Source organism: Equus przewalskii, chromosome X (assembly GCF_037783145.1).
Source record: "Equus przewalskii isolate Varuska chromosome X, EquPr2, whole genome shotgun sequence".
NCBI classification, from domain to species: Eukaryota; Metazoa; Chordata; class Mammalia; order Perissodactyla; family Equidae; genus Equus; species Equus przewalskii.
In genome coordinates, this window is record NC_091863.1 from 62,790,591 (window position 1) to 62,806,776 (window position 16,186).

Here is a 16,186-nt window from a genome sequence, read left to right on the forward strand (position 1 = left end):
CCGACCTTGTACATCCTAATTATCAGATTTCCTTTTTCCTCTTTGCATATGAAGAGGAAGGAAATGCCCTTGTGGTACTCACCCAAAAACACGAGGACCACCATTGACCCATAGGGTATTATAGCCAGAAACTAGACTCTGTGGCATGGAGATACCCCTGTTGCTTTAGAGCCATTACTGTCACTGCCCTTTTGGTTAAGACCACTGAGAATATCACTGTGGGACCACCTTTAACCATTTTTGTACCTCATGCAGTAGAAGCCCTCCTGAATTCTCATCACACTCAACATATTTCAGTCAGCTGCCTCACTTCCTATGAAATCCTTTTCTTAACTGCTCCTAACATAGTTCTTTATACATTATAATAACCTTGACTCTGCTATTCTCTTCCCCTCTGTTATTGACAATGTCCCTCATGACTTCTTAATGTTGATGGATCACTTCCTAACTCCTCAGGATGATCTGTAGGAAACTCCTTTGGGTAATGCCCACTTGCCATGGCTTACTGATGGTTCTTCTTAAAAGGTAATGATGGCAAATATTGTGCTGGGTATGCTATTGCAACTCCTTTTGATATTGTTGAGATAGTACCTTGAATTATGGCTGCTTTGGCCCAAGAAGCTGAATTATATGCTCTTACATGGGCTTGTACTTTATCCAAGGGCAAAAATGCCAACATTTATACTGATAATAGATACATTTTTGGAGTTGTTCGTGATCTTGGAATGTTGTGGAAGCAACGTGGCTTCCTTACTTCCACTGGAAATAAAACTAAAAGTGGTCCCTATGTTCAGGAATTATTGGATGGTGTAATCTTACCTGCCACTTTGGCTATTATTAACATCCTTGGGCATTCTAAACTTGACTTTCTGGAAGCTAAAGGCAATCACCTTGCTGATATTTCTGCAAGAAATGCAGCCCTTAAAGGAGTCAATAACAGCCAAACTTCTGTCATAGTCCAAAGGAATATTTCCCCAAATAACTTAGAAAAACTGGCTAGAGAAGCCAAACAATAGGCCTCAGAAAAGGAAAAACAAGAGTGGAAATTAAACAATTTTTGGTTTGATAAAAAGAGAAAGCTCTGGCTCAGACAAAATAACAGCCCAGTTTTACCAGACTCTAAAATTCCTACTCCTAACCACTGTAAGTGCATTAATCATTGGTCTACTGACAAAATGATGGCAATTATGAATCAATATTAGTGGGAGCATATTAACAAGGCTGCTAAAAGTGCCTACCTCTCTTGTCCCACTTGTCTAAAATACAATCCAGGGAAACCTGTTTCTACTGCCCCCAGATATTTTAAATTGCCTAATGGACCATTTGATGTTTGTCACATGTATTTCATACAACTTCCTCTGCCTCATGGACATAAATATGGTTTAGTCATGGTCTGTATATTTTCTCATCAGACTGAAGACTTTCCTTGCAGACATGCTACTGCCTCTTCTGTGGCTTAAGTCCTTTTGGAAAGGATTGTCCCTACCTGGGAAACTCCTCTCAAGCTTCATAATGATCAAGGAACCCATTTTACTGGTCAGGTACCTTGACAAATCTGTGCTGTTTTGCTGCTTATACACTTTCACTGTGCACACCACCCACAATCCTCTGGTTTGGTCAAATACACTAATGGCATTATTAAGACTCAATTGGCGAAATTTGTAGAGACTCTCCAAAGACCTTGGCCATAAGCATTGCTGTTTATCCTTCCAAACCTCAGATTCACCCCCGTGGAACTCATATTCTCTCACTCTTTGAGATGGTTACAGGATGCCCAATGCACTTGGCTCCTGCCTCTTTTGACTCACAGCTGACAACAGGAGATATACTACAATATTGCAAAGGGCTAATTGCTTCTTTAAAATTAGTCATGTTTTGGTAGACCAATGTTTTTACAGTGCACTCCAGGGAGGCAAAGACTTTAACCAGCACATCTCACAATCTGGAGATTTTGTGTATTGGAAGAGACATCTCCAGAGGGACTCTCTTCAACCTCCCTAGAAAGGCCCCTATCAGGTATTGTTAACTAACTGTTGTGCCACAAAACTCCAGGGAATAGGCTCTTGGATTCACATGACACATGTAAAGAAAGCACCAAACCCTGAGTGGACCTGCACATCATCTGGTGACCTAAAAGTAAAGATTTCCCAGGATTAAAGCAGACAATGTCTGATAAGACAGTTTTCCAAAGATATCTGGGCCAGATGTGTTGGAAGTTTATCTGCCAGATCTTTGATGATGACACAGTGCTTCAGATGATCTCCAATGCCTAGGATCTTGATAATATATGGGCTTTAGATAAAAAGTGCCTGAGAGTTCTCCCTCCTACCCCTCTTTGTTACTCAAATGTGGCCACAATAGTTTCCCAATATGTGCACTTTCCCTTCAACATGGGACATGACACTCAGGAAAGGTCCTTCTTGGCATTGAGGGACAAAAGGCCAATGAAACAAGAAAAACCTGACCCTTTATTTGTGATACTTTCAGAGGAAGGTCTCAATCAAAAGGGGAAATGTAAAAATTAATAAATGGAAACCTCATTAAATTGGAATCGGAAGGCCAAATGGAGGAGCTTTCATGGCCTACATTGATAGCAGAGCCCAACAGGAAGAAGAAAGACTTTCTCTTCTTCACCAGCAAGAAATTCAGCCCATGAGAGACTATCCCAACTCAGCCAATGAAAATCCACTACACCTTGAACTCTTTGTTTACAAAGCCCTGCCAACTTCCTCCTCCTCTCTATAAAAGAGTTTCTCCTCCCTTTGCTTGCGTGTGGTTTGCTATGGTTGCAGACCCTGAATTCTAAGTCTTTACTGATCCTGAATAAGCCCATTCTTTGCTGGATAAATAACTATTTGTTTAAGGTCAACATTGCCAAATTAGCACATAGGGAGTGCCAAACTACAAGAAGATAAATTTAATGTATGCAAGCAGGCTGCATTTTTTTTTTTTTTTTTTTTGCATGGAGAACTACAGGAATCATGTATAATTACTACTGGTGAAAATTTGACATGGATCATTTTTTATAGGTGTTCTAAATTGTAGATTCTAGTCCTAGCCATTACCCAGAAAGGTGAATACTTATAACTTAATTTCGTAGAAATTTACTATTGTACTATATAAAGTTTGTTACATAAAGGGACATTTTAAGGTATACAAAGTGTAGAAAGTAAAATATGCACGAAAAATTTTAAGTCTAGTATTCCACCACAGATTTTGTAGTGTTTTAGATCTTTGACTTTTCTTCCACATGAAGTGCAATCTCGACATGCATATATAAACATTCTTTTGTATGAGAGAGATATTAAGCACTTTTCACAATATGAAAAATAAGTATATATATGCAGGGTAATTTTTGTCTATTTTAACATAAAGTGGGATTGGGTAATATAAGGTAATAAGTTTTAGGGTTAGTCAGAGTTGGGTTCAAATCTGTGCTCTGCAACTTGCTAATTATTTAATTTTGCACCAGTTAGTTAACTTATTTATACTTTGTGTATTACTTTGATGTTACGAGGCTTAGTGAGGAATAATGTATGAAATGTGACTAGAATAGAATAGGCATTTAATATTAGCAATTTTAAGCATTTTATTGGAACATGTTATATTTTATAGTTAATGTCAAAATACATTTTTTAAAATTTTTAATTTTTTTTAATTGCAGTAACATTGGATTATAACATTATATAGCTTTCAAAGGTACATCATAATATATTTCAAATTCTGTGTAGATTACATTATGTGCACCACCCAAAAACTAATTATAGTCCATCCCTTCACATGTGAGCATAATCACTCCTTTTGCCCTCCCCCCTCCCCCTTCCCCTGTGGTAGCCACCAATCCAATCTCCATTGATATGTGTTTGTTTGTCATTGTTTTTGTCTTCTACTTATGAGTGAGATCATATAGTATTTGACTTTCTCCCTCAGACTTATTTCACTCAGCATAATACCCTCAAGGACCATCCATGTTGTCACAAATGGCCGGATTGCATAATTTTTTATGGCCAAGTAGTAGCCCACTGTGTATATATAACACATCTTCTTAATCCATTCATCCCTTGGTGGGCACCTAGGTTGCTTCCAAGTCTTGACTATTGTGTATAATGCTGCAATGAACATAGGGGTGCAGGTATCTTTATGCATTTGCATTTTCAAGTTCTTTGTGTAAATACCCAGCGGTGGGATAGCTGGATCATATTGTAGATCTAGTCTTAATTTTCTGAGGATACTCCACACTGTTTTCCATAGTGGCTGCACCAGTTTTCACTCTCACCAGCAGTGAACAAGGGTTCCCTTCTCTCCACATCCTCTCCAACACGTGTTGTTTCCTGTCTTGTTAATTATAGCCATTCTGACCGAAGTGAGGTGATACCACATTGTAGTTTTGATTGGCATTTCCCTGATAGCTAATGATGTTGAGCATCTTTTCATATGCCTGTTGGCCCTCCATATATCTTCTTTGGAGACATCTCTATTCAGATCTTTTGCCCATTTTCTAATTGGATTATTGTTTTTTTGTTGTTGTTGAGCTGTATGAGTTCTTTATATATTTTGAATACTAACCCCTTATCTGATATATGGTTTGCAAATATCGTCTCCCAATTGTTAGGTTGTCTTTTTGTTTTGTTGAAGATTTCCTTTGCTGTGCAGAAGCTTTTTAGTTTGATGTAGTCCCATTTGTTCATTTTTTGCTTTGTTTCACTTGCCCAGTCAGACATGGGACTTGAAAATATGCTGCTAAGACCGATGTCAAAGGGCGTACTGCCTATGTTTTCTTCTAGAAGTTTCATGGTTTCAGGTCTTACATTCAAGTTTTTAATCCATTTTGAGTTGATTTTTGTGCATGGTGTAAGGCAATGGTCTACTTTCATTCTTTTGCATGTGGCTGTCCAGTTTTTCCAACACCATTTATTGAAGAGACTCTCCTTTCTCCAATATACGCTCTTGGCTCCCTTGTTGAATATTACCTGTCCATAAATGTGTAGGTTTATTTCTGATCTCTTGATTTTGTTCCATTGATCTGTGTGTCTGTTTTTGTGCCAGTACTATGCTGTTTTGGTTACTATGGCTTTGTAGTATATTTTGAAATCTGGAAGTGTGATACCTCCAGGTTTGTTCTTTTTTCTCAGGAATCTTTTGGCTATTAGGGGTCTTTTGTTGTTCCATATAAATTTTAGGATTCTCTGTTCTATTTCTGTGAAAATGTTGTTGGAACTTTGAGAGAGATTGCATTGAATCCATAGATTGCTTTAGGAAGTATGTTGATTTTCTATCCCGCAACTTGACTGTATTCATTTATTGTTTCTAAAAGTTTTTTAATGGATTCTTTCAGGTTTTCTAGATATAAAATCATGTCGTCTGCAAAGAGTGACAGTTTCACTTCTTATTTTCCAATGTGGATCCCTTTTATTTCTTTTTCTTGCCTGATTGCTCTGGCTAGGACTTCCAATACTATGTTAAATAAGAGTGGTGACAGTGGGCATCCTTGTCTGGTTCCTGTTCTTAGAGGGATAGCTTTCAGTTTTTCTCCATTGAGAATGATATTTGTTATGGGATTGTCATATATGGCTTTTATTATGTTGGGATATTTTTCTTCTATACTAATTTTATTTAGAGTTTTTATCATAAATGGATGCTGTATCTTGTGAAATGCTTTCTCTGCAACTATTGAGATGATCATGTGATGTTTATTCTTCATTTTATTAATGTGGTGTATCACGTTGATAGATTTGTGTTGAACCATCCCTGCATCCCTGGAATGAAACCTACTTGATCATGATGTATGATCTTTTCAATGTATTATTGTATTCGATTTGCTAGTATTTTGTTGAGGATTTTTGCATTGATGTTCATTAGTGATATTGGCTTTAAATTTTATTTTTTTTGTGTTGTCCTTGTCTGTTTTTGATATCAGGATGATGTTGGCTTTGTAGAATGAGTTAGGAAGGCTCCCCTCCTCTTCAATTTTTTGGAAGAGTTTGAGAAGGATAGGTCTTAAGTCTTCTTTGAATGTTTGGTAGAATTCACCAGGGAAGCCATCTGGTCCTGGACTTTTATTTTTTGGGAAGTTTTTGATTGCTGTTTTGATCTCCTTACTGGTGATTGGTCTACTCAAATTCTCTACTTCTTCTTGGTCCAGTTTTGGAAGGTTGTATGTTTCTAAGAATTTATCTATTTCTTCCAGATTATCCAATTCGTTGGCATATAGTTTTCATAGTATTCTTTTATTATCTTTTGTCTTTCTGAGGTGTCCATTGTAATCTCTCCTCTTTCATTTCTGATTTTATTTATTTGAGCCCTTTCTCTTTTTTTCTTGGTGAGTCAAGCTAAGGGTTTGTCAATTTTGTTTATCTTTTCAAAGAACCAGCTATTGGTTTCATTAATTTTTTCTACTGTGTTTTTAGTCTCTGTTTCTTTTATTTCTGCTCTGATTCTTATTACTTCCTTCCTTCTGCTGATTTTGGGCTTTGTTTATTCTTCTTTTTCCAGTACCTTTAGATGTGCTGTTAGATTTTTTTTTGTTTTAAAGATTTTATTTTTTCCTTTTTCTCCCCAAAGCCCCCGGTACATAGTTGTATATTCTTCGTTGTGGGTTCTTCTAGTTGTGGTATGTGGCACGCTGCCTCAGCGTGGTTTGATGAGCAGTGCCATGTCCGCGCCCAGGATTCGAACCAACGAAACACTGGGCCGCCTGCAGCGGAGCGCGCGAACTTAACCACTTGGCCATGGGGCCAGCCCTGCTGTTAGATTTTTTATTTGGGATTCTTCTTGTTTTCTGAGGTAGGCCTGAATTGCTATAAACTTCCCTCTTAGAACTGCTTTTGCTGTATCCCACAGATTTTGGCATGTCATATTTTCATTTTCATTTGTCTCCAGGAATTTTTTGATTTCTCCTTTGATTTCTTCATTGGCCCGATTGTTGTTCAGTAGCATTTTGTTTAATCTCCACATTTTTGTGGCTTTTCTGGTTTTCTTGCTGTAGTTGATTTTTAGTTTCATACTGTGTGGTCAGAAAACAAGCATGGTATTATTTCGATCTTCCTAAATTTATTGAGACTTGTTTTGTGGCCTAATATGTGATCAATCCTGGAGAATGTTCCATGTGCATTTGAAAAGAATGTGTATTCTGATGTTTTGGGATGGAATGTTCGATATATATCTACTAAGTCCATCTGGTCTAATGTCTCTTTCAAGGCCAGTGTTTCCTTATTGATCTTCTGTTTGGATGATCTATCCATTGGTGTAAGTGGAGTGTTAAAGTCCCCTACTATTATTGTGTTACTGTCTATTTCTCCTTTTGTGTCTGTTAATAATTGCTTTATATATTTAGGTGCTCCTATGTTGGGTGCATAGATATTTACAAGCATTATATTTTCTTGTGGGATTGTTCCCTTTATCATTATGTAGTGCCCATCTTTGTCTCTTGTTACAGTTTTTGTTTTAAAGTCTATTTTGTCTGATATAAGTGTTGCTACTCCTGCTTTCTTTTCTTTTCCATATGCATGGAATATCTTTTTCCATCCTTTCACTTTCAGTTTCTGAGTTTCTTTAGGTCTGAAGTGCGTCTCTTGTATGCAGCAAATGCATAAGTCTTGTTTTTTTATCCAACTGGCCAGCCTATGTCATTTGATTGTAGCATTTAGTCCATTGACGTTTAAAGTAGCTATTGATAAGTATGCATTTATTGCCATTTTGTTACTTTTTTTCTGGGTGTTTTAGTAGTTCTTCTCTATTCCTTTGTATTTCTCTTTCTCTCTTCCATTGTGGTTTGATAGCTTTCTTTAGTAATATGTTTGATTTCTTTTGTCTAACTTTTTGGCTTACTTATTGTAAGTTTCTGGTTTGTGATTATCATGAAGATCCTGCTTATTATTTGATGTATACAACAGTCTATATTGAGTTGATAGATTCTTTAGCTAGACCCCTTTCTCTAAAAGCTCTACTTTTTCACTCCCTTCCTCCCACATTTTATCTTTTTAAAATCATATGTAGTCTCTTGTTTAGTGTGTGTCTATCCATTACCCTCTTATTATTGAAACAGGTGATTTACTACATTTGTATTTTAACATTCATATTTTCTTCACAGGTAGTTGATCTGCTACGTTTACTATATTTTTACCTTTACAAGTGATTTTAAAGCCTAGGTTTTTGTTTTTGTTTATTTGATTTTTTTTGTCTATTTGTGGTCATTGCTTGCCCACTTAAATAAATCCCTTCAGCATTTCTCGTAGAACCGGTTTCTTGGTGAAAAACTCCTTTAATTTTTGCTTTTCTAGGAAGCTCTTTATCTCTCCTTCCATTCTGAATGAAAACCTTGATGGATAGAGTATTCTGGGTGTATATTTTTTCCTTTTAGCACTTTAAATATGTCATGCCATTCTCTTCTCACATGTAGGGTCTCAGCTGAGAAGTCTGCGGATAGCCTGATGGCATTTTCTTTGTGTGTCACTTGTGGCCTTTCTTTTGCCACTTTTATGATAGTCTCTTTATCTTTAATTTTAGACATTTTAATTATAATGTGTCTTGGTGTGGGCCTCTTTGGGCTTATCTTGTTTGGAGCTCTCTGTGCTTCCTCTACTTGGATATCTGTTTCCTTTCTCAGGTTATGAAAGTTTTCATCTATTATTTCTTCAAATAAATTTTCTGCCCCTTTGTCTCTCTCTTCTCCTTCTGGGACACTTTTAATCTGAATCTTGGCATGCTTGATATTGTCCCAGAGTTCCCTTAGACTGTTCTCATTCTGTGCAATCTTTTTTTTCTTTTTTCTGTATAGCTTGGGTGATTTCCTCTAGTCTTCCATCTAGCTCGCCGATCCATTCTTCTGCATCCTCTACTCTGATACTGACTCCCTCTAGTGAATTTTTCATTTCCAGTATTGTATTCTTCATTTCTGATTGGTTCTTTTTTATATTTTCCAGTTCTTTGCTGATGAGCTCACTGTGTTCCTCCAGTCTTCTCCTAATATCTGTGAGCATCCTTATGATATTTTGTTTGAACTCTTTGTTGAGTAGGTCACTTATTTGTGTTTCATTTAGTCCTTTTTCAAGGGTTTTGTCCTGTTCCCTTGCTTGGAAATTATTCCTTTGTATCCTCATTATGCCTCTTTTTCTGTGCTATTTTCTTTGTATATTAGGTAAGTCAGCTATGTCTTCTGATCTTGGAGACGTGGCCTTATTTAAGAGATGCCTTATGAGGCCCAGCAGTGTGCTTCCCTCCCATCACCAGCCCAAATCATGCAGGAGTGTCCCCTTTGTGGGCTAATTGTGTTTTTCTGCTGTGTCAGGGTTGCTCTTACTGCAGGTACCCAGGGAGTCTAGTCTTTCCTTCCCTTGCCAGCTGTTTGTAAATCCGGTTTGGGGAGCCTCAGCAGTGTTGGCTACAAAGTCTATCAGCACACTCCTATTACAGTTTTCCTCTTAATTGGGTTGGTAGCCAGTGTGACTGGTTGCTAGGCTCAGGGGCTTACAGGTGCTATAGGCCTCAGGCCTACAAGGCTCTGTTGTCAGTTCTCTTAGGAGTGCAACTGAATGGGGCTGAACCTAGGCACAGGAGCACTCAATTGTTTCAGGCTTTGGAAGGTGGGGCTGATCCTTTTTATGGCTATTAGTGAAGCATAGGTCTTCTGCCACTGGTAAGCCTCACCCACCACGGGACCACACACTGTCAACACAGTCCTGGTCTGTACACACTTCTCAACCCCCTGGAGCATAGCCTGGTGCCCCAGTGAAGAGGTCTCCACCTCTCCACTAATGTCACCCACAGTTCACCTGGTCTTCACACAGGCCCTGCCCCACAGAGGCAGACACACTGGCCTGCCTGTAGAGGATCAAGGCACCCAGTCAATGCAGGCTGAAAAGTAGCCTGAGGGCTTGCTTTTGGTGGGGCCAGTGCCCAGGGGTGCTGCCTGCCTTGGCTGAACTAGATTAAGTCTGCGCTCTAGTGGATGTGGCAGACCCCTGGACTAACAGGCCAAGGAAAGTACCTCAATTGCTCCCACCAGGGTCTGTGTCAGCACGTCTGGACTAGGTCATAACAATGGCCCCCACCAATGTGTCAGTCTCCAGAGAGGTCCCTACTCTCAGCAACATGCCTCAAGAGCCCACCAGGTGAGTCTTGTTTCACCAAAGGACTCTCAGTCTTCTCTCTGGTGATTTTAGGTTGCTGCAATGAGTGAGTTTGTGTGTGGACCCTTTAAGACCTGGTCTTTTTGGCTTTTAGCTAATAGCTTTTCTGGGGTATCCTCATTGCAGTTAATAGCCAGTGAAATCAGATTGTAAGACCCTTGTCTCAGTTGGGCTGAGTCTGCAGTATGCTTATAGCAGTATCAGCTCCCACTCTGAACCTCACTCCTCCAGGGAGGGCTGCATACCTTAGGGTGGCTCCCGCCTGGCCAGCTGAGAAACTCCTCTCCTCCCAAAGGTGGATTTTTTCCTCTCCAGCAGGAATTTCTGCCTCTTCCACCTTCACCAGCACAGTCCCTTCTTGTGGGGGTTCTTTTTATCCAGTTTTCAGCTTTCTATCTAGGGTAATTTTTCCAAAAATAGTTGCACCCTGGTTGTGTTCATGGAAGGAGATGAATTCAGAGTTTGCTTATGCTGTCATCTTGAGGGAATCTCCCAAAATACGTTTTAAACCTGCTTTATCCCTAAATTTTACTTGAATAACTTTTCCTTTACCTGACCTTGCCACTTTCATTAGCTGTTCTTTCCCTGGTTAAAAGAAATTACCAAATTATATTTCTGGTTTTGGATAATTGATCTAGCATCCCCACCTCTCTTAATACTCTTTTGGTGTCATTTCTACAGAAGACTTAGAAATGAGATAAATGAGAAGGTACATTAAAACCACACCTACTTCATTCATCTTTTGTCTAGTAATTGTCTTTCTATATAAGACGTGATTGTATGTGTGTCTATACTTAGAAAATATAATAGAAAGAAAAATTGCATTTAATCTTTGAAAATAATCAGTATAAATGCAAATTGTTTTTCCTGCTTGATATATGTACTCTCAGAGTGATCTCCTGTTACCTACGATCATAAAGTGATTGAGAATAGGAGCCGTGTATATGGGCAAATCACACAATGGACAATACTGTTTAGTAAATATTAAACAGCAGCACTTGTGAATTGCCTTAGAACAGATGTGCATGTGTGATAATAGTACATTTATGGCAGCAATATTCTAGGTAATGTTTTAATTAGTTACCTCTTTTAAGATATTCAAAGATACAAAGAACTATCCTGTGCTGAAAGACACCAGATAGCATGTAGTATTTCAGGAATTTCAGCAGGTACTCAATGTAAATCTTACTTCCTGAGGATTTCATTATTCCATTTCTCTCAAACAATCATAAATTGGATCAAGAGAAAGGACATTTGTGGTTACTGAACTCCTTTACTTATTTATTTATTTATTTTTTTGCAGAATAGGAAATGAGAATGAAACCTGTATGTAACAGGTGGGAAAACAAGAAATTTATGATAATTATCAAGTCACCAAATGCTATTTATTAAAATAAATTATTAAACATAGTGAAAATAATAGGGAAACGAATTCTCTTGACATTAATTAGCACTTGACAATTCACTTAATGCTTTTGATGCCTACATAACTTTTAGATATTTTTAATATGCAGGAACTGGTTTAAATAATAAAAAATAAATAAATTTTCACTAACCAAATAAAACTGATTATTCATGAGACCTCCACACTTATAACAGGAACTCAGCTTTCACCATCAAAATTTGCACATAAAACTGCAACTGAAAGCAAAAATCCATAACCGATTGAGAGTATACAGTAGACTATCACATTTTTGAAAGACTGTTGTTTACTAGTTAACCAAGCTAATCTACTTAAATTAGCCTAGGCTAAAATGAAAATAGAGCAATTAAAAATATTTTAAAAATTTTCTCCTCAAACACTGAACATCGTCATGGAGCTCTTCCAGTTTCTGGAAGAAATCTCAAACTATTTAGAGAACAAATAAGTAACATTGTATAACAATAGAAATAAAGGTAACTCTTTAGAACTAGACTGAATAGACAGAAAAATTCAATTTCACAGTGAAAATGACATGCATTGGTAACAATGCTTGATTATAAGTGTAACAAATACCTGGAAATCATATCTTGAAAAATTGAAATAATCAACTGAAAAAGTCTCCTTGTAAACCACTGTGTGGAAAAAAGGAAGGAAACGTCAGAGAAGCATCTTATATTCTTCTCTTCTTTCTTCCAGAGTGCAACAGTTACCAGTGGTTCTTAAAAAAAAGGAGGAGGTTTTTATTGGGCTGATGCTGAATGTCAGAAAATTTCAATACACAAACAATGAAAGAAAACATAAAAAAGCAAGTCAGTAAGAAAAGATAGCTTCTGTGGAATTAAAACAAAAGATATAAGACCCCTAAAAGAGCAAGACAAAATGGACTTTGTGTGGCTAACTGAGAGCTAAAACAAAACAATCAAGTGGCCATGCCACAACCTAGGTGCAGTCATGTACTCTGTTTGTGGAAAAGATATATTTTGTACCTGAAACTGAGCATTCGTTCCTGATGGTTGGCCAAAAGCCTTATATAGCTGATTTTAGAACACCAGTATCTATAGGGGAACCAAGGAGTCATAGGGCCTTCAAAACAATCCCTGTTGTCTATGGTTTTTGGCTTTATAATCCCTGTCCCACGCCCTCTTTGGAGTGTACTTTTGTTCTGAAGGCTGCTTCTCCCCAGTTTGCAAACTCTATCAGCAACAAATTTTTCCTAACTAAATTCTTGCATTCCAGATATTTTTGTTGACATTCTTTGGCATCACAAGTGGGATCTGAAGCGACCCCCCAGACATTTCCCCACACCATCTGGGACTAACACATCTGCACCTTCAAGAATCCCTTCATCTCAGTTGCTCCTTGATGGTGTTGAGAGATGTTCAGGTAAGTCCCTTCAGATCCAAGACCTCCAATGTTTTCAAGTAGAGGTCTCAGCAAGCTTTTTGCCTGAGGAATCTCTCAGTAAAGGTTCAGGGAAGGGAGAGCAGGGAGTTTGAGCTTGTTGTCTGGACGCAAACCACCTGTTCCTATTTCTTGTCATGACAAGATAAAGGTTTTCAGTGGGAAGTTCCCATTTGGAAAGATAAAGTTTGCTTGAGCTCAAAATGGGTAATCCATGATCAAGGACAGACTTGGCTGATCAGCCACCCTATGATACCCCTGCTAGGTTTATTTTTAGGAATTATGGCCCTGGGCCATGTAAATATCTTGTTCTCTGGACTAAGATCACCAGGGATAATTTAAAATTACACTGACTATTAAAATAATGTTCCAATTAGATAAGATCGCTTAAGAAGTGCACTTAGATAAAAACGCATGCATACAGGTAGCTGGGAAAATGGGAGACTAGGAGGACGCTGACTCATCTCCCAGGGACACAACAGATTTACAACTACCTGTGGAAAAATTACCTCTGAGAGAGAACTGGAAAGTGGATAAAAAGAATGCTCACAAGAAGGGACAACACTGACAGAAGTGGGAGTGGCAGAAATACCTTTCTGCAGGGGAAAAAAGCCACATTGTAGTGTAGTACCTCATGGCCAGGAGCAATCTGACAGTGCAAAGCTTTTCCTGGAGGAGCAGGGGATCTGAGTGGGAGAGCTATGATGTGATAAGCAGCCTTTGAATTCATCACACCTGAGATAAGTGTCATAATGTCTGGCTTTGTTGGCTATTAAAACCAATGGGGAATACCTCCAGAAAAGCTATCAAACATAACAGAAAGAAAAGCCTGCTCTTAAAGGACCCATCCATAGATTCACCCATTCCAGAAACCAACACAAAATAACCAGAAAGGTGCATAGTCCCTTAGTAACAAAGACCCATGTGATAGGCTCTGGGTGCATTTCAGACAATCAGGAGGTGGCTGGGTCCACCTTCCAGGGACTAAGACACCGATGGCAGCAATTATTGTGACCTAGTACAGGTGTGCTGACAGATAGTGGCAGATGCCATTGGATTTCTTCTTCTGGCCTGTTAGTGCAGGAGTTTGCCTTGCCCACTAGAGAATGGATTTAATCCAGCTCAACTGGGGCAGGTAGCCCACCCTAGGGACTAGCCTTGCCCACCAGAAAGCCCTTAGGGAACTTGTGGGCCCTTGTGGGTGGGGTGTGATGGAACCTCTGCAGTGGGACAAGTAGGTCTGCTTCAACGTGGCAGGGAATGCACACAGTGCAGGACTGCATCGGTAGGGTGCGTGAGCCCATGGGTGGTGGGGCTTGTCTGTGGTAGACTTGTACCACTGGCCTTCTCAAACAGACACACAGGGGAACTGCCCCACCTTCCAACACCTGAAATGACTGTGTGCTGCCATGTCTGAGGCTGGCCCCACCCATCTCTGCTCCTGAGAGAGCTGAAAACCACCTCACAGACTGAAGGCCTACAGCAATTGTGATCCTCTGAGCCTAGCAACTAGCCACACTGGGGGCCTGCCTTACTTAACAGAAAAACTGCAGCAGGTTTGTGCTATTAGACCTTGCAGCCAGCAGTGCTGGGGCTCGTCCTACCCCAAAAAGTAGCTAAGGTGACTATAGCAGCCCCATGAAGCTGAGCTTTCCAACCAGTTGCCCTGGGAACCTGCCGAGACTACCCATGCACATGCAGCAAGAGCAACCCCACCACAACAGAACGGCACATGTAGCCCACATGGGGGACATGCCTGGAGCATTTAGAACTGATGACAAGAGGGAAACACACTGCTAGGCCCCATAAGGTATCTCTTACATAAGGCCACATCTCCAAGATCAGATGTAGCTTATCTACCTGATACATCGATACAAGCACAGAGAAGTAGGCAAAATGAGGAAATAATGGAATATGTTCCAAATAAGGGAACAGGACATATCCTCAGAAAAAGAACTAAATGAAATGGAGATAAACAATCTACTTGATAAAGAGTACAAACTAATAGTCATAAGGACTCTCACTGATCTTGGGAGAAGAATATATGAACAGAGAGAGAACTTCAACAAAGAATTGGAAAATATGAAAAAGAACAAATCATAACTGAAGAATACAATAATGGAAATGAAAAATTCACTAGAGGAAATCAATAGCAGAGTAGATGACACAGAAGACTGGATCAGTGAGCTGGATGAAAGAGTAGAGGAAATCACCCAAGCTGAACAGAAAAAGAAAAAAGAATCAAGAAGAACAAGTATAGTCTGAGGGACCACTAGGAGAGCATCAAGCATATTTACATCTATATTATAGATGTTCCAGAAGGAGAGGAGAGAGATGAAGGGACAGAGGACCTATTTGAAGAAATAATATATGAAAATTTTCTTAGCCTAAGGAAGGAAACAGGCATCCAAGCAGAGGAAGCACAGAGATAGCCAAAAAAAATGAACCCAAAGAGACCTGCACCAAGGTAGATTATAATTACAATGTCAAGAATTAAAGAAAGAGAGAAAATTCTAATAGCTTCAAGACAAAGGCAACAAATTACATATAAAGGAAATCAAATAAGACTATCAGCTAACTTCTCAGCAGAAACCTTACAGGCCAGAAGTGAGTGGCATGGTATGTTCAAAGTGCTAAACTGCTAAAACCTATAGCCAAGAATACTTTACCTGGCAAGGTGATCATTCAGAATGGAAGGAGAGATAAAGAGTTTTCCAGACAAGTGAAAACTATAGGAGATTACCACGACTAAACCAACCTTACAAGAAATGTTCAAGGAGCTTATTTAAATGTAAAAGAAATGACTACAGATAGGAAGAAGGAAATTGTCAAAGGAAAAAAAAATCACTGGTAAAGACAAATACACAGTAAGGGAGCAGATCAACCACATATAAGGCTTGTATGAAAGTCCAAAGAAAAAAGTACTAAAAATGTCTATCTCAATGATAAGAGGTTAAGGGCTACACACACCAAAAAAGAGGTTAAATATGATATCAAAAACATAAAATGTGGAGGGAGTAGACTAAAAGTCAAGGGCTTTTAGTAAAAGGTCAAAATTGAGACAATCAATTTAATATAGATGGCTATTTACATAGGTTGTTATGTATTAAATTCATGGTAATCATAAACCAGAGACCTATAATAAATATGCAAAATATTAAGAGAAAGGAACCCAAACACAGTATTAAAGAAAGCCATCATATCACAAGGGAAGAGACCAAGAGAAGAACTACTA

General features: G+C 38.7%; 1 pseudogene; it reads left to right on the forward strand.

Annotated features, from left to right (window-relative positions):
• The window catches only part of LOC103563654 (sodium/hydrogen exchanger 2-like), an 84,263-nt pseudogene that overhangs the window by 19,489 nt on the left and 48,588 nt on the right, over positions 1-16,186 (forward strand).